The sequence below is a fragment of the Pinus tabuliformis genome, chromosome 3_2 (assembly GCF_031772625.1).
Source record: "Pinus tabuliformis cultivar Carrire ecotype Pingquan chromosome 3_2, CPIR1, whole genome shotgun sequence".
In the NCBI taxonomy this organism is placed as follows: domain Eukaryota; kingdom Viridiplantae; phylum Streptophyta; class Pinopsida; order Pinales; family Pinaceae; genus Pinus; species Pinus tabuliformis.
Window position 1 is genome coordinate 976,310,622 of NC_142302.1, and position 23,053 is coordinate 976,333,674.

Sequence of the window (23,053 nt, forward strand, 5' to 3'; positions counted from 1 at the left end):
GTAGATCTTGTTGGGTGTCATCCCGAATCTAGCCAGCTCCTTTACCCAGTTCTTCAGAATACCTCTAGAGTTGGCATTGCTACTGGGTAAGCTGAAGGGAGTCTCCATGATGGTTACAAGCTCCGACATTTGATACATATCATCATAATCTTGTGCGCTGAAGGTTACAATCTTCATCCCATTGACACTGCTCAAGGTCATCGTCTCAGGATTAGTGTGCGAGATGATCTAGTGTATCATGTCCACACATGGAAACACAGGGTATCTGCATGCAATCTGATACAAGTCATACTTTTGGAGTTGACGTATGCCTGGTGGTCTTTGAGGTCTTCCCAAAATGTGCATGTAAATGTATCATTGACCTCTTGCCATTTCAGCTTGATGTCCTTGTCTAGAATCAACTTGGTATCTTCATAGATCGGTAGACTTGCAGACAGTCGCTTAGTCCTTTGATCTTGCTCTCTTGGAGGCCATTGATCCTGAAATTCTTAAGAGGTGGACAGACGCCTACTAGATCTAGAGACAAATCGACATGCATGACAATAAATCTATCAGTGAAAACCAAAGCAAATTGGAGGAATGACATAACACATACCTGGGGAAAGACTAGCAGGGATTACATAATTTCTTCTGGGAGGCTGGGTGATTGGCTGCTAGAACTGCACAAAAGGCAGTCTCGACTACCTGAGAGGAATGACTGGTTTCCTAAATTATGCAATGCGTAATCCAGGCTAACTGCTGACTCCTGGAATTGCGAAATGTATAATTTCAGCAGGAAATGGCTATAGGCTTAGTGACTGCATTGCGCAATTTTTTGGGCCAGCACTCACTGCCCCTTAGAATTTTGCAAAGCAGGCCTAAAGGATAGTTACTGGGCAGAAATGAAAATTTCCTGAGGGGAAGATAGAGCCTTCCCTCTTAGGATTTGTGCAATGTTGTCTTGGTGAGGCAGACTCTGCGCCAAGGCAGCCCAGACCGCCGACGGGCAACTGAAAGCAAATGTGAAAGTGAATGTATGGAGATACTAAGTGTAAGAAAAGGAAAATGATCGTGCATGAAAATAGTGAATGAATGATCCAAAATGGATCCTAAAAACCCTCTAGGTCTTCAAAAATAAAAAAAACTATCATAGAATATGAAACTTTAAAAATGGCGGAAAACACTATCGGGAGTGAAAAACTTGAAGAAACAGTGAAAAACAGAGCATATCGGAGGTCGAAAGAACGATGCACAGGAGCCGTCAAATCTGGACAATCAAAAGTCCAGATCTGATCGGCATATCGTAATCGAAGATGGAAAGCGAAGGCTATTGGAGGCTATCATGTGAAAGTTGAGACATGATCAGCACGGATCAACGAGGACCGTCAATCAAGCACGCAGATCGACGGCCCAGGTTAACCCACAATATCACATCAGAAAAATACAAGGGAGCACTTACCAAAGGCCTGGGGACTATGCAATTGTGATATCGCAATATTGCATTGGATCGATACAAAAGAGCGGGGCCGATACATATGCGACCTGCGATAAAGCTGGACCCGATGGGTGTTATGGGTAGAAATATATATCTTTTGAGTTCCTTAAAAAAGAGTTTTTCAATGTAAATTCACGTTTCGTTAAATAAATGAAAATCAAAGGAAATGCGAATTGGGAAATAAAACGGACCCCAAGGGGTTTTTATATGCAGCGATATGTGTCGAAATGAGCGGCATTTTGAGCGGACCTTAGGCGGTAAGTGGTATTGGCCAGGCTCCGCCCGAGCCCATACACTGGCCACCACGTGTCCAGGTGCTGGAGAGAGAAAACCACCCTTTTTGGGTAGGTAATCCCCATGCAAGTAAGCCACCAGAAATCAATAATAATCATTGATCAACGATTACTTGTGATAGCACCCAAAGACGGATCCGAAGTGATTATGGGGTAGAATAGATAATATTTTAGGTCTGCTAGACCACATTTGGGCAGATTTTCTCGTGTTTTTGTGTATTTCTCTATATAAACAAGAACGACTGTTTTGGGGATTTCTAAAGCACCGATGGTTCCTTCTGTTGCTGAACAGGTGGCTAGCATCCCTGAAGACGTTACACCAGGAATGGTTAACGCTCAGAGGGGGTTTGAACGGAAAGAGGCCGGAAGCCAAAGAGCCCAGAAGGGGAAACGAACAGACATTGTTGATTGGCTTAAAAGCCACAGAATGACAGAGCCAGAGGTAAGCAGTGCTGAGATAGAGAACAAACAGAGAGTGAGAGGGAGAGTCTGTGTACTCAGAGAGACTTGAGGGATTCAAGTAAACTCCTGATGTTTTGTAACTATTGTGTTAAGACTCAAATTGAGCTCACTTTTGTAAAACTCTACTCTTGAAGACATAATAGAGAGGTCACCACTTAAGGTTGGACCAAGAGATGTAGCCCAGGAGTTTTGGGTGAACTCCTTGATAATTTTGTTGTGTTATGTGTGTCTGTTATGTTTTTTTAACTGCTTCATTGCCTATATCATTTTCAATCTTTTCGATCCATTGCACTAAGTGATGTACGCAAATCCATGCACATGAGTCTATAATACCTTAATATTAGTCTAAGATCTCATTTCCAGATCAAGCGGTATCAAAGATTTAGGTTTGCTAAGGTTAGACAAGCTTGTGCTCGATTGTCGAATGCTAACTACGTCAAATCTCAAAATAGGATAAGGAGAACTTGTTGAGGCTAATCCAGAAATTGGAAGAGTCTATCCTAGGAGGAGAATGGTAGAACAAGTCCCATTGGAATCAAAATCTCAATTCCGGGACAGTTTCATGACCATGAGATCCATGGTGGAAGAGATGTATCGAGAATTGAAGAAAGGTCGAGGTGAAAGTAATTCAACATCCAAACAAGACAAGGGAGTAGAGGAACCTTCTCTAGATGCCCCAGAGGGCAAAGGGAAAGGGGAAAAGCTCTCTCCATCATCTCCTCCACCGTCACCTCCATCATCCTCATCTCCTAGCCTTGAAAAGATAAAGAAGAAAACATCTTTGATTAAATTAGATGTGAAATTGGATTTTCCAATCTATGATGGAGAATTAAATGCAGAAAAGCTAGATAACTGGATTAGATAGATTGATGTATATTGCAAGGTGCAGAACATTGATTCAGAAAGGAGAAAAATACAGCTGGCTAGCCTTCGCCTTGGAGGAACTGCACTAGTGTGGTGGGAAGGCAAGACAAAAGCTGATTTGAAGAAGCATGGTAAAATTCTTTCTACCTGGAATGAATTTGTTTCTGCCATCAAAAAAAAATTCTATCCACTAGTTTATATGCAGCAAGCAATGATGAGTTGGAAAACTCTTCACCAATTAAAGGGGCAAAGTGTACAAAGCTATACCCAGGAATTTAGAAAAAGAGCTTTAACCCTAGGCATTTCTCTAGACTTACCTGAAACTTCGTTGAAGTATGTAGGTGGTCTACATAGCTATTTGAAGCACACCATTCTCATGTTTAACCCCACTAGCCTAGATGATGTATCAGTTCAGGCTACACATCTAGAGGCTAGAGGCAAGAATGTAAACCCAGAGATTGGGGGATCATCAAAACCCTCTGCAAGCAAGAACAAGGAAAAGAAGAAGCAGAAATGGAAGGAGAAGAAGGCAAATGTTGTACAGAAAGACAAACCTTCATGCACTCACTGCAAGAAGGATGGACACGATTATGAAAACTGTTGGTCTTTGCATCCGGAGCTGAAACCTAAGAAGTTCAGTGGTAAGAAGAAGAAGATTGTTGTTGCTATTCATAAATATTTGGTGTCGGACTCAGGTGATGAAACAACAGTCACAGCCATAGGTATAAAAGGTAAAAATTATGAAGCATCTACAAGTAATTCTGCACAATCTATTGATAATGAAGATAGTGAGAGGAAAAGACATGAGATTTTTCATATTAGAGTTATTTCCAAGCACCAAAAGATTGATACTTTATTTGATAGTGGATCACAAGTAAACTTGATTTCTGAAACAATTGTAAAGAAGTTGGTCTTACTAACAACACCTCACAAGAAGCCATATCCATTAGGTTGGGTATGTGATAAAGCAAAGCTACAAGTGACTAGACAATGTAAACTTAGCTTTGCCATTGAGTCAACATTTGTAGACGAAGTTGAGTTAGATATAGTTCCCTTGGATATATGTGGTATTGTTTTAAGAAGTCTTTACTTGTATGATAGAAATGCCATTTTCTATAGAGCTGAAAATAAGTATCAACTCACTAAAGATGGAATAGAATATATTATAGGAGCTCATAAACTCAAAAATAACTACTCTCTCATAAACTCAGGGCAAATGAAAATAATTGTAAATTCATGGAAGAAATTTTTACTAATGGTTGTAAAGGAAAAGAACCCTAATAAAACCAATGTATTTGAAGGTTGTGATGGTAAACAGAAATTTGATTTAGATAAAGTTGTTTCAGAATATGATATCCTATTTCAAGAACCTAAAGGTCTGTCACCCAAAAGGGAAATAGTACATGATATTCATTTGCAGCAAGATGCTCCATTTCCTAACATCAAAATGTATAGGTTATCCGCTTTAGAGAATGCAGAGATCAAGAAGCAGGTATAGGAGCTTCTCGATAAAGGGTTAATAAGACCAAGCACATCACCATGTGGATCTCGAATCGTACTGGTGAGAAAGAAAGATGGTTCATGGAGGATGTGCATTGATTACAGAGCATTGAATAAAATAATGATCAAGAATCGTTATCCTCTTCCTCGCACTGATGATCTATTAGATCAGTTGAAAGAAGCAGTTTACTTTTCCAAGTTAGACTTGCGTAGTGGCTACCATCAGGTCAGAGTTGCAGAACAAGATGCATGGAAGACTGCTTTCAAAACAAAGCAAAGGTTGTATGAATGGTTGGTTATGCCTTTTGGCTTAACTAATGCTCCTGCCACTTTCATGAGAGTTATGAATGATGTACTCCGACCTTTTATTGATGATTTTGTAATTGTATATTTAGATGACATTCTTGTTTTCAGTAAAACATGGGAAGAACATTTGAAGCATGTAAAGCAGACTTTAGATGTTTTGAAAAGATAAAATCTCTATGTGAAGTTATCAAAATGTGAATTTGGCAAAAAATCTTTAAATTATTTGGGTCATATTGTAGGGGGTGGTGAATTGAAGATAGATCCCTCTAAGGTTGAAGTCATTGTGAACTGGCCTAAACCCAAATCTGCTACAGAAGTTAGGAGTTTCCTAGGAGCAGCACAATATTGGAGAAAGTTTATTGCTAACTTTTCCTTGATTGCAGCTCCCTTACATGCTTTAACAGGATTGAAAAAGGTGTTTCAGTGGGGAGGAAAATAGCAGAAATCCTTCGAAACCTTGAAAGAAAAAATTAGTACAGCACCAGTACTAGCACTGCCAGATCTTCAACGGCCATTTGAGATTGAAACAAATGCCAGTGACTATGCCATGGGAGCAGTGTTGATGCAACACGGTAAACCCATATGTTATCATTCTGAGACATTTACTTCTGTAGTAGTTAATTATCCCACATATGATAAAGAATTGTATGCATTAGTACAGAGTGTGAAAAAGTGGAAACATTACTTAATGGGAAAAGAAACAATTATACATACAGATCATCAACCACTTCAATATTTGCACTCACAAACTAAATTGCAGCAATCAAGACACTATAGGTGGATGGGTTTTCTACAGTAGTTTCTTCTTGTCATCAGATATAAGAAGGGCATACACAATAAGGTTGCAGATATGCTATCAAGACCAATCATAAATTAATCTACTATACTTAAGCATAACTCAGTATTGCATGAAAGCTACTTTGAACAATATGCTCAAGATGTAGATTTTAAAGATGTATATGCAACTTTAAGTCATGGCAAACAAGTAGAAGAATTGGATTATCATGTTAAGGACCAAATCTTATATCATTTGGGAATGTTATGCATTCCTCAAACTGAAAGAGTTAACATAATCCGAGAAGCACATACTTCTCTTATATCAGGTCATTTTGGTGTAAGTAAAATAATTGCACAGCTGCAAAGGTTGTTATTGGCCAAGAATGCATGAAACACTTTCTAGATATATTAGAGGGTGTACCATGTGTGCTAAAAGCAAGCCCATCAATAGAAAACTAGGCTTGTACACTCCACTTCCAGTACCTTCTCGTCCTTGGGAAAGTGTTTCCATGGACTTTGTTGTGGGACTGCCAAAATCTAGAAAAGGTCATGATTATTTATATGTTATCATGGACAGGTTCAGCAAAATGCGTATATTAATACCTTGTAACAATCAGATTACAACTGAACAAACAGCGAAGTTGTTCTTTCAACATGTATGGGTTCATTTTGGGTTACCCACTTCCATTGTATCTAATCGAGATTCCTGATTTGTTGGGAAGTTTTGGTCAAGTCTGTGGGAATTGATGGACACCAAATTGAAGAAGAGCATAGCATTTCATCCACAAACAGATGGCCAAACAGAGGTGGTCAACAAGACAGTGGTCCAGTTGCTCAGGGGCTATTGCAGCAAGCATCCCAAGCTTTGGGATGAACATTTGTGTTATGTGCAACATACTTACAACCGTGCCAAGCACTCTTCTACACAGAGATCTCCTTTTGAGACTTGTTTTGGTTTTACACCAAATTCTCCCTTAGATTTTGTATTAGTAAAGACATAGCAATTGATGGACACAATGATGTGGACAAAGCAACCAAGTTCATTAAACAAATCCAAGAAATTCACTAGGCAGTGCAGGAATAGCTGGAAAGAAGCCAAGCCAAGTACAAGGCAAGGCATGACAAGCATCAGATTGAGCATAGCTTCCAAGTTGGTGATCAAGTCTGGCTGTACATCAGCAAAGATAGAATGCAAGGTGAGGGTAAGAAGCTTAAGCCAATAAGGTATGGGCCTTTCAAGATACTTGAGAAAATTGGTGAAAACGATTTTTTCCTTTATTTTCTAGCTTATATGTATATCTATTCAGTCATTAATGCAGATAACTTGAGACTATATGAACCTTCATTGATTGAAGATCCCGACGAGCCAAGTCAGTTTCCTTCTATTGATGATCTGCTGCCTGAATATTTCAATGAGTTGCAGGAAGACACAGTTTTGGACAGGAAGGTGAGAACTAGACACAGAGGGGATGTTGAGTACTAGAGAATTGAACTCAAAGGTTCAAAACTAGGCAGTGCAAGATGGATAGAGATTGGACAAGTGAAGAAGTTATATCCCCACTTGATCGATGCTTAAAAACCAACTTTTGGTGATCCAAAAGCTTTTTCAATGGGAAGGCGTGATCCAAAATGGATCCTAAAAACCCTCTAAGTCTTCAAAAATCAAAAACTATCGCAGAAGATGAACCTTTAAAAATGGAGGAAAACACTATTGGGAGTGAAAAACTTGAAGAAATAGTGAAAAATAGAGCCTATCGAAGGTCAAAAGAATGAAGCAAAGGAGCCGTCGGATCTGGCCACTTAATGATCTAGATCTGATTGGCATATCGAAATCGGAGATGGCAAGCGGAGGCTATCGGAGGCTATCTTGTGAAAGTTGTGACAACGATTAGCGCAGGTCAACGAGGGTCATCGATCAAGCGCACAGATAGACGGCCCAGGTTAACTCGCAATATCGCATTGGCAAAATACAAGGGAGAAATTACCAAAGGCCCGGGGACTATGCAATTGTCATATCGCAATATCGCATCGGAGCGATACAAAAGAGTGGGGCCAATACATATGCAACTTGTGATAAAGCTGGACCCAACAAGTCTTATGGGTAGAAATATATATCTTTTGAGTTCTGTAAAAAAGAGTTTTTCAATGTAAATTCTCATTTCGTTAAATAAACAAAAATCAAAGGAAATGTGAATTGGGCGATAAAACAGACCCAAAGGGGTTTTTATATGCAGAGATATGTGTTTTGAGTTCTGAAATGAGTGATCTTTCAGATGGACCTTAGGCGGTAAGTGGTATTGGCTGGGCTCCGCCCAAGCCCATATACCAGCCTCCACGTGTCCAGGCGCCGGAGAGAGAAAACCACCCTTTTCAGGTGGGTAATCCCCGTGCGCATAAGCCACTTGAAATCAATAATAATCGTTGATCAACAATTACTTGTGATGGCACCCAAAGACGGATCCAAAGGGATTATGGGGCCGAATGGATAATATTTCAGGTCTGATAGACCGCGATTGGGCAGATTTTCCCATGTTTTGTGTATTTCTCTGTGTAAACAGAGAACGGCTGTTTTGGGGATTTCTAAAGCACCGATGGTTCCTTCCATTGTTGAATAGGTGGCCACCATCCCTGAAGACGTTACACCAGGATTGGTTAACACTCAAAGGGGGTTTGAACGGACAGAGGCTGGATGCCAAAGAGCCCAAAAGGGGAAACGAACAGACAACACCGATTGGCTTAAAAGCCACAAAATTACAGAGACAGAGGCAAGCAGTGTTGAGACAAAGATCAAACAGAGATAGAGAGCGAGAGGGAGAGTCTGTGTACTCAGAGAGACTTGAGGGATTTAATTAAACTCCTCCTGTTTTGTAACTATTGTGTTGAGACTCAAATTGAGCTCACTTTTGTAAAACTCTACTCTTGAAGACATAATAGAGAGGTCACCACTAAAGGCTGGACCAGGAGATGTAGCCCAGGAGTTTTGGGTGAACTCCTTGATTATTTTGCTGTGTTATGTTTGTCTGTTATTTTTTTTAACTGCTTCATTATCTATATCATTCACAATCGTTTCAATCTGTTTCACTAAGTGATATAGGCAAATCCATGCACATGAGTCTGTAATACCTTAATATTAGTCTAAGATTTCATTTCTAGATCAATGAAAGATTCAGAAAATGGAACAACATGCATGTGGGTGAAGCGAGTCGCCAAATTGGCGATCATTCGTATAAAACAGTGTCATCCATGCGACAAAAGTGAGATAGTAACAAAAACTAAAATGGTGCTAGTACAAGCTAGTATGCATGTAAACGACAACAAGTGTTCAAATAAATCAAGGAAACAACACTCATACAAGCGAAAACACAAAAAGTGATAGATATGTTGTAAAAGACAAGTTGAGACCACTTACTCGTATATAGCTAAGCTGGATGTGTCGAAGAGTCCTAGATATGTCTGGGATGTCAGAGCTCCAAGATCAATGTGAATAAATGAGCTCTGAAGTGTCGAATAAATAAGTTTGAAGCTCATGACGTGCATGCCACAAATATAAGAAAGGGAGACACTTGGAGGAAAGATTCTAAAATGATATTTGCATGTAACCTTCAGCTACTAAAAATATCTCCCTAAATCATGGGATGCCTTTACATGTTTCTTTTTCTATTCCAAAAAAAAGTAGCCCATGCATGCAATTGGAGTTTCCTTGGTCCCGGGTGGAACTGGTCAAACCAACTACACATGAAAGAGCCTGCTCAACTACTAGGAGAAAATGTGCCTTTCTAGAAGGGATTTGGGTTGACTTCCCATGAGATTTGCGCAATTTCTAGGCAGAGCAGCTGACTGCCGCCTAGGATTGCGCAATTCCTTGGTTGAGCAGTCCTGCTGGTAGGAATTTCACAATTTTCTAGATGAAGCTTGTTTCGCAGAATTGCGCAATTCTGGAGCCCAGCAGTCTACCAAACTGAATTGCACAATTTCTGGAGGGATGGTTGGTTTCCCTCCAGAATTACACAATTTCTTAAGGGAGCTTCTTAACATGCAGCTGGACCAAGTCTAGAGAAACAACCTATGAGGGAAAATCATCAAGCTTTAATAGAGGGGATGCCTTTCTGCAAGAAATAACTGAAGCTTGTGTCTTGAGGAAGCAAGACATACCGATGTGAAAGGTTGGTAGGGAGGCTCCAAAATGAAGCTAAGATAAAAATTTTGAAGGTGGTTGTAGCTACTACAACACAGAGGTACAAGAATGACAGATTATGAGGACAAATTTGAGGGATCTAGCTCAAATCAGTCAAATGAGGAACAATCCACCTTTGGGTTTCCAATCATGGATCTGAAAATAACTATGCAAACGAAGAACATACCACCATCAACTCTTCCTCATTTTCATCGTAAGGTACAGTAGGATCCATATTCATTATTATTTGAATTTGATACATTATGGAGAAGCTATTATTACTCCACATATGCCCAAAAGTTAAAACTATTTCTTCCAATTCTCAAGGATTCAACCATGCGTTGGTTCATGGGATTAGGAGGGAATACCACAGATTCCTGGGAATATATGAAGGGAGTATTTTTTACCAAATATCAGGAATATTGTAAAACTAGAGAAATGCAGGATGAGATCTTCACTATTGTGCAAGGTGATGACGGAACCCTAGAAGATTATCTAGAAAGGTTTCTATATATCCTCCAAAGGTCAAAAAATAAATTCGATCCAAGTACTGTTAGAACCTTGTTCTTACGTGGGCTTACGGATGATGCTAGAAATAATATGAATTTTTTAGGACAAGGAGATATTTCTCAGAAAACTTTTGATCATATTTGTGACTTGTGTAGGAAGCTCTCTCGGAATCAATCTAGATTTGGTAGAGGAATTCGAAGTAGAAATCATAAACTTCGATCTACATATGCTATGATCATTGCTGTGGAAAATAAAATGGACAATATGAAAATTCAAATTATGAATATTGTTAGTAAACAAATAGACTCTTTGAAATTTTAGCAAAAATTGGTAGAGGAACAAGATTCATTGTCTATTTATTGTCCAAAGTGTAGGAAAAAGCATCTTGTAAGAGAATGTCTTGTCAATGTTAAAAGTGCTAATAAATGTGTGGTTTGTATAGGGAAACATCCTACCGAGGAATGCTCTTCTATACCAGGATTGAAAGCAGCAATTAAAGGAGAGAAGTCTGAACCTGATCCATTTCATGCTTTGGGAGCATGAAAAGCTTGGCCCCAGGTAGGTATAGGTATAATCCCTGAAAACACACCACATTTTTTTGGTTATAATGCACCATCATATTCCTATCATAATGCAAATCACTCTCAATCTTGGCAACATGGGAATCATTTTCATTATTGTCAACCTCCTCAACATTGGCAACAACGATGGAAGGGGTCATCCTATCCTCATTATTCCTATGCTGCACCTGCGTAATATTATCCTACTACATATGCACCTTATCTAATGCCACAACCATCATTACCAGCCTTACCTCAACAAAGTCAACTTATGCCACCATTTCCTTTACACCACCCTTTCTACCACCCCAATTGTTTGCTCAACCAGTACAAACACCCCAATAATAAGGCAATATAATTGATCCATTCCATTGGACCACTCCCTTCTCACATTTATCAGGCCATGCTAGTTGGGGGCAATGACCTTCAACTAAGATTGGGAAGGGTAGTAAAACCAGAAAAACAAAAACAATCTAGGGTGATTATCAAAGTGAAAAATGAGGAGGGAACTCCTGATCTTTCGAAGATAGATGTCACCATTCAACCCGTTCCCACACATTCAGAGCTTTTACCATATTCTTCAAACCAACGTCCCTATGCGAAAAGGCTAGTTGTGGAGAAGAATGACCCCACTCCCGAGAATAATCTGACTTCCAATCTTAGGAATATTTGTATAAAGGTCCCTTTGCTTCAGGCTATTAAAGAGATCCTCATCTATACAAATATCATTAAGGAACTCTACCTTAAGAAGCCAAGAAGGAAAATAATAGTGTAGAAATTTTGAATAATATGACACATATTCACAGAGATTATCCTGATCATACAATTATAAGCAGAACATGTATAATACATAATCTCCTCTACATTAATCATCAATTTACAGAAGCAGAAACATTCACAGGCGCACATAGAAGCATCAATCAAACTCATTAACACGGTATGTATCCCAGGGAAAGCATCTCATTAAAAACCCCAACTATCTGTATATTGTATTGATTGAATCATGTAACATTACAAAGTACAATTCTTATCACAAGAAATCCATTACCAGCTCCACCTGTTACACACAATACAGCTCAGATTTGATCTCCAAATCTATTCCACTGCTTGCCTGCCTCCACAACTCAATACCTGCTCAAGAAATGATGAGAATGGTTTACCAAACTCGTATTTGACCTACAAATAATCACTCACACTGTGTTGGACGTGAGCACAAGCTACAATTCTTGGTATTGGCCAATTCATTGGCATACTCAATCCCTTTGATTGTGCAAATCATCATGCACAACTATAGTCACAACTGATAGCAATCTGATCCTCTAACACCTGTCCCTGCTGAACTGAACATGCACTGACATGCAACTAAGTTAACTGATGTATTTTATAGTTGCATTATGAGTTAATAACTTATGAATTAATTAATAACTAATTCGCCCAACTCATCTCTAGTCTATTGATCAGTTAGACTAAATACAACTAGTTTAACAAAGTTAAACTGAACACAACTCCGTCAACTGCACCTCCAGTCCACTAAACTCAACCCACTTGAGTTCTAACTGAAGTCCTGCATGCAAATATTAGTCATCCCATAGATAACCACGTATTTCCTTCTGGGATCTGCATGTACCACATCCGTAGCTCATCCTAAAGTGCTCCAAGAGAATAAGATCAAGTTTATAGTCCAAATATTATTATGAGACAATAATATTTGACTTTTCTATTTTTGACAGCCAGTCTAAAAATAGACTTTAATTACTCATACTGTGACCACTCATACTGTGATCACTCATACTGTGATCACTCATACTATGGTCACCCATACTATGATCACTCATACTGTGATCATCCCTGCTGGGATCAAAAATAGAACTTGCGCCATAATTTTCCTGCGGGCCCACTTAGTGAAGGTGACTCCTTTCCACTAAGCTCCATCATCTTGTTGCATTCTCAACAAGCATTTCTTGTTGCACACTTTTCAACACTCCCTCTCAACAAGAAAGGCTTCCTCTCAAACCCGATCCTGTAACTCTGGAATGTTCTCCATGCAACACATCTGGCCGGTCTGCTTGCTCTGTCATCAAAGTCTCTGACTGTTATTGCCTCTGTCGACTGAAAACTTTGCATCTCTATGCTCTTCAGTATCTAACTGCTCTAGCCTCTATCACTTTGATCTCTGACTGCATCTGTGCTGCTGCTGGTTCTATCTCCCAACATTGCATCCGCACTGCACCTCCCAAATGACCTCCCTGTTGGGCTAGAAACATCCTCTGATGTTGAAGCTCTACCTGCTGCTGACAAGTGCTCCCTCTCTGACATCTGCGCTACTACAACATCTCCATGCATCTCGCACCATTGCACACCTCTCTGTGCCACCTAGCACTGTTCAAAACACTTGTGCCTCTCGCATTGCTACAGCCTGCTAGCTATGCGTTGTCCTGGGATTCCCTGCACTGTCACTCTCTCTACTGCTCCATCCGCATCTGTCTCTACCCAATGAATCAGTTCCTGCTACTACACATCTGGGCTCCCGTAGCAAGGTCTCATCCAAGAGGTTGGGTACCTCAAGGATCTTGCCCCTCCTCCTTGGGACGAACAATCCACATCACCCCACCTCCTACCTGGAGGTATGGCTGCATGCGATCCCTCAGCCCACCTGGCTCGAAGTTTCCCCCTACTGGAGGTCTCTGGATGAGTAGATGTCTCTACTCGATCTCCTCTCAGCTTCCCCTGTTGTGTCTCCTCCACAACCTCCTGAAGTTGCTGCACCAATCGTGGCTCCTCCACAATCGTCTGAGACTTCTTCTAGCTCTGCATGTTGAGAGGTAATATACACTCCCTCTCAACCACCAAGTCTCCATCATGACAACGAAAGCATCACACTTTCGATTTGTCAACCTTCTTCCCATCATTGGAAGAACAAGATTCAGAAAGAGAAACCTTCTCCTTCCCCTTCTTCGCCTTACTCGCTAAGGCACAGTTCTCCTCATCCTTCATGGATGAAGAACCGTCTCTAGTGCTCCATCTAATCTCCTCCTGCACAAGATCCGACCAAAGTCTCTCCCATCCTGGTAGTTTCTCCCTTCCATTCACCGAGTCCTGGTAGCTATGCCAACTCTTAGGAAGGTCAAGGAGTGTTAGACTCACCATCCTCATCCGACAGTCACCCCCACACTTCCCAGCTCATCCCGGCATTGGGCGAACTTCATGAGATACTGGGGCATATTGTCTCCATTCTCACACTTAATGTTTTTGAGTTTATCTCTTGCTTTGGAATTAAATCCGAATTCCACCAGCACAAAACTCAACCGCTTCCGATCTAGAATTTGTGAGAACATAGTATTTTTTGTACAGAGATTGACTGTATGGGAATTCACCGGATATCTCACCTTCCAAAAGAAGGATGAATCCAGAGGCTACCTGGCCCGATCACAGAATCTGCCTAAAGAAATAAAATGTAAACACTTCCTGAATAATAGATCTGATGATCAACCAGCTTCTGATATCATGTAGAACTTCTTCTACAAATCAACCTGCTCTGATACCATGTAGAACTTTTTCTACAAATCAACTAGCTCTGATACCATGTAGAAATTTTGAATAATATGACACATATTCACAGAGATTATCCTAATCATACAATTATAAGCGGAACATGTATAATACTTAATCTCCTCTACGTTGATCATCAATTTACAGAAGCAGAAACATTCACAGGCGCACATAGAAGCATCAATCAAACTCATTAACACAGTATGTATCCTGGGGAAAGCATCTCGCTAAAAACCCCAACTATCTGTATATTATATTGATTGAATCATGTAACATTACAAAGTACAATTCTTATCAAAAGCAATCCAGTACCAGCTCCACCTGTTACACACAATACAGCTCAGATTTGATCTCCAAATCTATTCCACTGCTTGTCTGCCTCCACAGCTCAATACCTGCTCAAGAATTGATGAGAATGGTTTACCAAAATCGTATTTGACCTGCAAATAATCACTCACACTGTGTTGGACGTGAGCACAGGCTACAATTCTTGGTATTGGCCAATTCATTGGCATACTCAATCCCTCTGATTGTGCAAATCATCATGCACAACTATAGTCACAACTGATAGCAATATGATCCTCTAACACTTGTCCCTGCTGAACTGAACATGCACTGACATGCAACTAAGTTAACTGATGTATTCTATAGTTGCATTATGAGTTAATAACTTGTGAATTAATTAATAACTAATTCGCCCAACTCATCTCTAGTCTATTGATCAGTTAGACTAAATACAACTAGTTTAACAAAGTTAAACTGAACACAACTCCGTCAACTGCACCTCCAGTCCACTAAACTCAACTCACTTGAGTTCTAACTGAAGTCCTGCATGCAAATATTAGTCATCCCATAGGTAACCACGTATTTCCTTCTGGGATCTGCATGTACCACATCCGTAGCTCATCCTAAAGTGCTCCAAGAGAATAAGATCAAGTTTATAGTCCAAATATTATTATGAGACAATAATATTTAACTTTTCTATTTTTGACAGCCAGTCTAAAAATAGACTTTGATCACTCATATTGTGATCACTCATACTGTGATCACTCATACTGTGATCACTCATACTATGGTCACCCATACTGTGATCACTCATACTGTGATCATCCCTACTGGGATCAAAAATAGAATTTGCGCCATAATTTGCCTGCGGGCCCACTTAGTGAAGGCGACTCCTTTCCACTAAGCTCCATCATCTTGTTGCATTCTCAACAAGCATTTATTTTTGCACACTTTTCAACAAGTAGAACCTCAAACCATTTAGTTCATTGGAAAAGAAGCTGAGTTGATGACAGGATGCATGCAAATGGAAAAGTATACAGATCCTGGAAATCCAGTTGTTTCTATTCAGATAGGAGATATCCTTGTCCCCAATGTGTTAATAGACCTAGGGGAAACCATTAATGTTATGACTAGGAAAACCATGGATCAACTTCGGTTGGTTCATATTCCTCCTACCCCTACTGTGCTTGAACTTGCAGACATATCTAAAATCAAACCATATGGTGTGTTGGATTATGTGGTTGTTTCAATTGATTCTTGCGAATACCCAGTGGATTTCATTTTGCCTCAACCAAAAAATCTTTTTGGAGGGCATCCCTTGATTTTGGGATGACCATGGATTGCCACGGCAGATGCTTATATTGGGTTTCATTCTAGTGATATGTATATTTCCCATGGAGAGGCTAGGAAGAAAGTCACTTTGTACCCACCTTGTAGATCTATCCAGGAGCTTCAAGCTACCTTATGGCTAGAATATGACAGTAGTGATGAGGAGACTCGATCTATTTCTTTGATTCACCATCACACCGAGTCGACCCAGGAGTCTGAGATACAAGACTTCTTTAATAAGCTAGACACAATGCCAAATTTTGATTCACTTCGTCATATCTTTAGTCTAGATTTTCAAGAAAGTTACAATTGTCAACCTTCTTCATCACAAACTCTAGCAGCACATACCTATACTCTTGAACCCAAAACCACTCTCATTGAGATTAGTCCAGGAGAATATTTACACATTAGTTCAGACCTAGATTCATACCAACAAGAGCAGCTTGTGAATTTGTTGTGATACCATCTTTGTGAATTTTCATGGAGTTATGAGGACATGAAAGGCATCCCTCCTAAAACTTGTACTCATCATATTTATATTCAGGAGGGAACCTAAACTGTTTGAAAACCCCAAAGGCATATGAATCCCACACTAATAGAAGTTGTGAAAGAAGAATTACAAAAACTCTTAGATGCTAATTTCATTTATCATATATCTAACAACTAATGGGTCTCCTCATTGGTGATAGTCCCGAATGAAGATGGAAGATGGCATATTTGCATCAATTAAAGAGAACTAAATAACACCACTCTCAAGGACTATTTCCCCTTCCCTTTATTGATTAGGTGTTAGATACCCTTTCCGGAAGAAAGTACTTTTAATTTTTAGATGGAATTAGCGATTATAACCAAATACAAATCGCACCCATGGATCAAGATAATACTACCTTCACATGTCCTTAGGGTACATTCACCTATCGAGTGCTTCCCTTTAGGTTGTGTAATGCGCCATCTACCTTTCAAATGGCAGTTTTGGCTATTTTTCCTCACCTTGAGTGTGTAGAAATTTATATGGACCATTTTTCAGTATTTGGTGATTCATTCCAAGAATCCCTCAAAAATTTAGAAAAAGTGATTTTTTGTTACCAATAAGCCCACCTCGATTTGAGTGATAAGTAGTGCCATCTTATTTCTAACAAATATATCCAGGTAGACCCAGTCAAAGTTGAAGTTATTTTAAGTCTACCTGCACTAAGAACACAAAGGGAAGTGAGAGGATTCCTAGGACATGCGAGCTATTACCGATGATTCATTGAGATTTTTTCTAGGATAGCTACCACACTTCTCAAATTGTTAGATATGGATAGTGAGTTCTCTTGGACTACGACTTGCCAATAATATTTTGAGGCAGTAAAGGAAAAACCAGTACAGGCACCATTTCTGTGAGGGCCTAATTGGTCCCTCCCATTTCATATTTCTTCATATGCCTCGAATATTACTATTGACACAACCTTAGGATAGGAAGAGAACCAACAACCCTATATTATTTACTTCATCAGTAAAAACTTGTCACCTGCTGAATTGAATTATACAGTAACTGAGAAAGGGTTTTTAGTTGTGATATCTTCTATTAATAATTTCAGGCACTCTATTACAGGTTATGAAGTATTTGTGCATATAGATCATTTCGCCATAAGATATTTGATGAATGAACCTTTGACTAGTGATAGAGTGACTCAATGGTTACTTTTATTACAGGAATTTAATATTGCTATTATTGATATAACAAGAAAATCCAATGTTGTAGTTGATTATCTTTCGAGATTAAATAATCATGGCGAGATAATTCTTGTAGATGATTCTTTTCCTTACAAGAATTTTTTTGCGGTATCAACGAATTTCCCATGGTTCGCTGATATAGATGACTATTTAGTGACAGGAAAAACAACATCTCACTTTCCACTCGAGAGAGGCGGAATATTATCCAAAAAACTAATTCATACTCCTGGATCCAAGGAGATCTTTTTTACACACGACCCAGCCTTATTTTTTGTAGATGTGTGAGAAGAAGAAGTATTTGAAATATTGAAATATGCCCATGATGAGCCTTGTGGGGGCGATTTTGCTGATAGGAGAACTGCATATAAAATTTTACAAGATGGCTATTTTTGGCCTTCTTTGTTTAAACATGCCAAACATATGTCAAACGTTTAACTTTCAGCAAATAGGCCAGCCTATTCAACCCAACGAAATGCCTTTGTGTCCTCAAGTTATGATTGAACCCTTTGAAAAATGGGCTATCGATGTTGTAGGACCTATAGCTCCAACATAATTAAACAAAATACATATCTTGGTTTGTACTGATTTTGTAACTAAATGGGTAGAGGCTAAAGTTGTTTATTTTGCTACTGAAAAAGTTGATGTTGATTTTTTGTTTAATGAGATTTTTACTAGATTCAGTGTTCCTAGAGAGATTGTTACTGACAAGCGACCACAATTTATTTCTAATTTGGTTACAGGTATTATGGAGCAATATAAAATTCTGCACAAGAAATCCATGGCATATCACCCACAAGCAAACGTCTAGGTAGAATCTACAAATAAAGTAATCGAATCAATCCTTACCAAAATAGTAAATCTTCACAAGAAGGATTGGGCCAAAAGATTACCTGAAGCACTATGGGCCTAGAAAACTACCTGCAGGACTAGTACGGGTCACACACCGTATGATATGGTATCTGGAAAATAGGTCTTGTTACTAATTGAATTCCAGATAAATACCTTCAGAATTTTAGTCCAATTGGGACTAGATCTCTCAAAATCACAACAACAATGTCTATTGCAACTAAATGAGCTTCATGAATTTAGGAGGGATGTCATTCAAAAAAATGTGTTAATACAACAACAACGAAGGAAATGGCATGACAAGCCGATCAAGAAAAGACGGTTCCAACCAGGTTATTGGGTACTCCTTTATGTCTCTAAATTTAAACATTTTAAGGGGAAATTTTGTACACATTGGATGGGACCATATGAAGTAATTAAAGTAATTGAGAATGGGGTAGTAGAAATCAAAACTATTGATGGAAAAGAATTAGTATTTCTGGTGAATGAGCATAGACTTGAGGCATATTTTTAACCCCTCACCAAGGAAGACTTTATGCAATAAGTACAGCAGCAGTCGGAGTTAAGGATGGTAGGTGGTGATTCCAACCTCTCTAAATCTAATCATCTCTTTTCCAATAATAATAATAATAATAAAAACCAGAAAACTAAGAAATTGAAAAACTCTTTACCTATGATTATGAAAATCAGCTTGCTGACATGGTCATGGAAGGATCCGCCTGAAAACCAGCATGTTGGTGGGTAGATCAATCTCCAATAAAAGGGAATGTTGCTTGATTATTATAAATGATGATTATCACTGAAAAGTAGATTTATGTAGGACCAAGCCATTATCCAAGTTCAAAACAGTTGACATGGAAGATTTTGTGCAAGTAACATAGAATTCCCACTAGAGTTATTTTTAGCACTACTTTGCAGAAAAAATTGATGTGATAATTCTGCCTTTCTTCCTTTTCTTTTTTTGTAATTTTCCTCTAAATTCTTATATTTTCCTGTCAAAAATATTCCCTCCTTTTCTTCAAAATTTTTCACATCCCATTTTCTTTCTTCCCTCTATTTCCCTGAAGAATTTTTCCCTATCCCTTTTTCATTTGTCCCGTTGGTGGATTGGTCTCATTCTTAAGTGCCCCTGATAATATCCTTCCCTTTCTAATATTTTTTTACCCCTATCCCACTTATTTTTTCCCTCATGATTTTATTGCAGGATGTGATGGGCCATCAAAGAATTTATTAATCAGATCGGAAAGGCACAATGGCACCAGAAACTGGCAAAGGAAACTCCTTTGAATTCTGCAAAATTTTTAAAGTCCAACCCGTGTATTACTCGGAAGAGTTGTAAAAACATTTTTAGTACAGGAACCCCAATATTTTCTTGGTGCAGGAATATAAGTTACAGTACAAGAAAGGCGGGTTCAGCAACAAGAATTTTGTCTAAGTACAGGAACCCTATCAATTCATGAATTTTAATACACCATCTCTAAGTTTTAAATGCAATGATTTTAGGCTTCTATAGTGTACTTTCGATTAGAATGTTACTTTTATCATCGCTTATAGGAATGACATTTTAAGCACAAAGAACATTATAGACTTGGCTAGTCTTATTTTTTATTTGAGGGATAATATATACCCCAATCGGAGTCATGATGAAAATAAGACTTGTGTGAAATCCTTCCTTACAAGTACCAACCTTCTGAGCTCTGTTAACTTTTGATGATTGGACCGTTATCATACAGAACCTTGTGTCCTTTTTTAAATTTCCTATAAATCGCCGCCTTTATCTATCATTATTACTCCACTCACCTTGAAATGATACCCATATCTGTAGCCTTTTCAAATCAAATTTTCATAAGGTACGCCTGTTGGATTACGAAGCTTCTCATCCTCTTTGGGAAAATTACCTTTTTGGGATCATCGTGGATATGCAAGGGAATAGAGTGATGCCATCACTGGTTAAGTACAGTGCAATAGGAGACCTTCATTGTTTTGAGCCTCATAAGAGCGATGACCCTCATTTTAAGATTTTAAGAGATATTTCTTCAGGTAAAGCTCAAGACATTTTCCAAACAAAGTATTAGGAGGGATCTAATCTATATATGTGGATGAGTATATTGTATAATGGTCATGTTTTGGGAACTTTAGGGTATGTCATAGGAAAGTGCAGGAAGTGTGAAAAAATATTGTGTAACAAATGCCCCCTAAAGCATGAAGGCAGAATGAGGAGTGATGGTTGAGATGCTTTATGAACTCTTACAAGGATGAGGACACGTACTGTTAGGAGACCTGCAAATCAAGGATGCATATACATATACATATGTGAGATCAAGACATGAATCCACAGCATGGACATAGCCATCCGAATGATGAAGACTATATGAAAAGATCCATGGTATCGGCGCAGCCATCCAAATAATGAGGATCGTCATAAATATAAAGTCCCACAGTATGGTCACATTCATCCGTATAGTGGAAACATGTACACAATCATGAATGACATATAACTCCATGCATCCTGAGTCATAACAAACAAGACTCAGGGTCTTGCGCTCCATCACGACTTGATCAATGTACAAATCCTAACATGCGAATAAATGTGTTGAAGTCGAACATGCTAGAAAACCACCTGATTACATGCCAATGATGTGGACTGTTAACATGTACGAGAGAAACCACCAATAATGACAATGGTTGTCAATGTACAACAATACAATCTATGAATGTGATAATGAATCTAAAGTAAAACACTCGTGGAATCACTCGATCGAAAGCCAATAATGAAGACCTATTAATGGATGCGAAGAACTAGCCATTAGAGCATGCCAGCTCTAAGCTACTGAAAGGGACTTTCTAGGTCATCTTCCTGGATAATGAGTTGAATTCGAAAGGAAGCGACCCATTGAACATGGGCAATGATGAATGCCCCATAATCGACACGAAACAAGGAATAAAATGGAATAATTGTAAGACTGTAACAACAATTGAAATAGTGTATAGGTAAATAACTATATATTTGACTTCTCTTGAACATTGGTGACACGACTCCGAAGTGTGGCAGCATTTGACTCGACATAGGACTAAAGGTCATGATGACGGAATGGAATAGTCAAATGAGAGGAAAAATGGATCACCTAAACTCGGGAGGACAAGTGACTAAGTGAGGATATCACAAGCCCGACACAAGAGCGTAAGAGTGTCATGTTAAGGAGTGACATGCTGCCTATACAAAGGATGTCTCATCTTCATTTTCCCCTCCTATTTATACCGAGTACCCCAATTATTTTTATCACAAGCTTGAAGGGAATACCATATGCTTGTCATGTAATTTCATTCTTTGAATGAATCCAACCTAGTAATTTTTATGAGCCCTAAGAAGGAGAAGCTCGGTCTCATCATGGTCACGAGTCTTTCGTTGTAGAGTTTTAATGAGTCTGATGTAAGAATAACTTAGTATCTTTTTCATACTTAGAGAGTTTGAAAAAGAGACGAAAAAGAAAACTCCATCATGTCCCTTTTCATAATTTGTCCCTCGAATCCGAAAAGGTAGAAAAAAAATATCTGAGGGAACCTCTTGACCATGTTGATCAAGGTGTACCTTTTTTCGTAAATATTCAATCTTAGCCCGAAAAAGGGGTAAACGTATAATGAGGTGACGTCGATTCATTTACTTTAACGAGTTCAAAATGACAAGTACTCGGTAATCTTTTTTGTTTTCAAGAGTCGAAAAAGAGCTCAAAGATGACTCTGGGGGGGGTTCCTTTTTCGTTTATTTAATGAGTCTGAAAAAGAGATAAAATAAAACTCACTTTGAAGGTACCTATAACTGCACAAGAAAAACAACCATCACTGATATCGAGAGAAAATATTAAAATATTACAAGAATATTGACAAAAATGACTTGCAAAACTTATAAATAGTCAAAAGTAATTTTATTTTTTACCATTTTACCACAGTAAGCTCTAAAAGTGCATTTTGTGCCCTAATTCTCTTGATTTTCCAGTGGCTATTACAGGAGATTCAAGGTAACATTTCATGAACCATCTACAACAGGTAAGAGGCCCATCCCTACTCTTGCATTTTATCATCTTTTTATGCATTTTAAATAGTAATTTTTATGCTAGAAAGGAGGATTTTAAATTTTTAGGGTGCTGACAACCATCAAGGGTATGGTCATCGGACTCGCGATGATCACGCTCAAGCCCAAAGTCTCGCGTAATGCCATCGCTCTGTTTGTAAAAATAGGCACAAGGGTGCCGAGGCAGATTTTTTGGGAAGAAAATCCTCTTTTAAAGAAAAAATTGATGATTTCAATCCATTAAAAAAGCATTAATTGATGTTAAATGATGTTTTGCAGGAGATCATGGTCCTGGAATGGAAAGAAAGAGGCCATGAGACCTAAGACTTCAAAGCA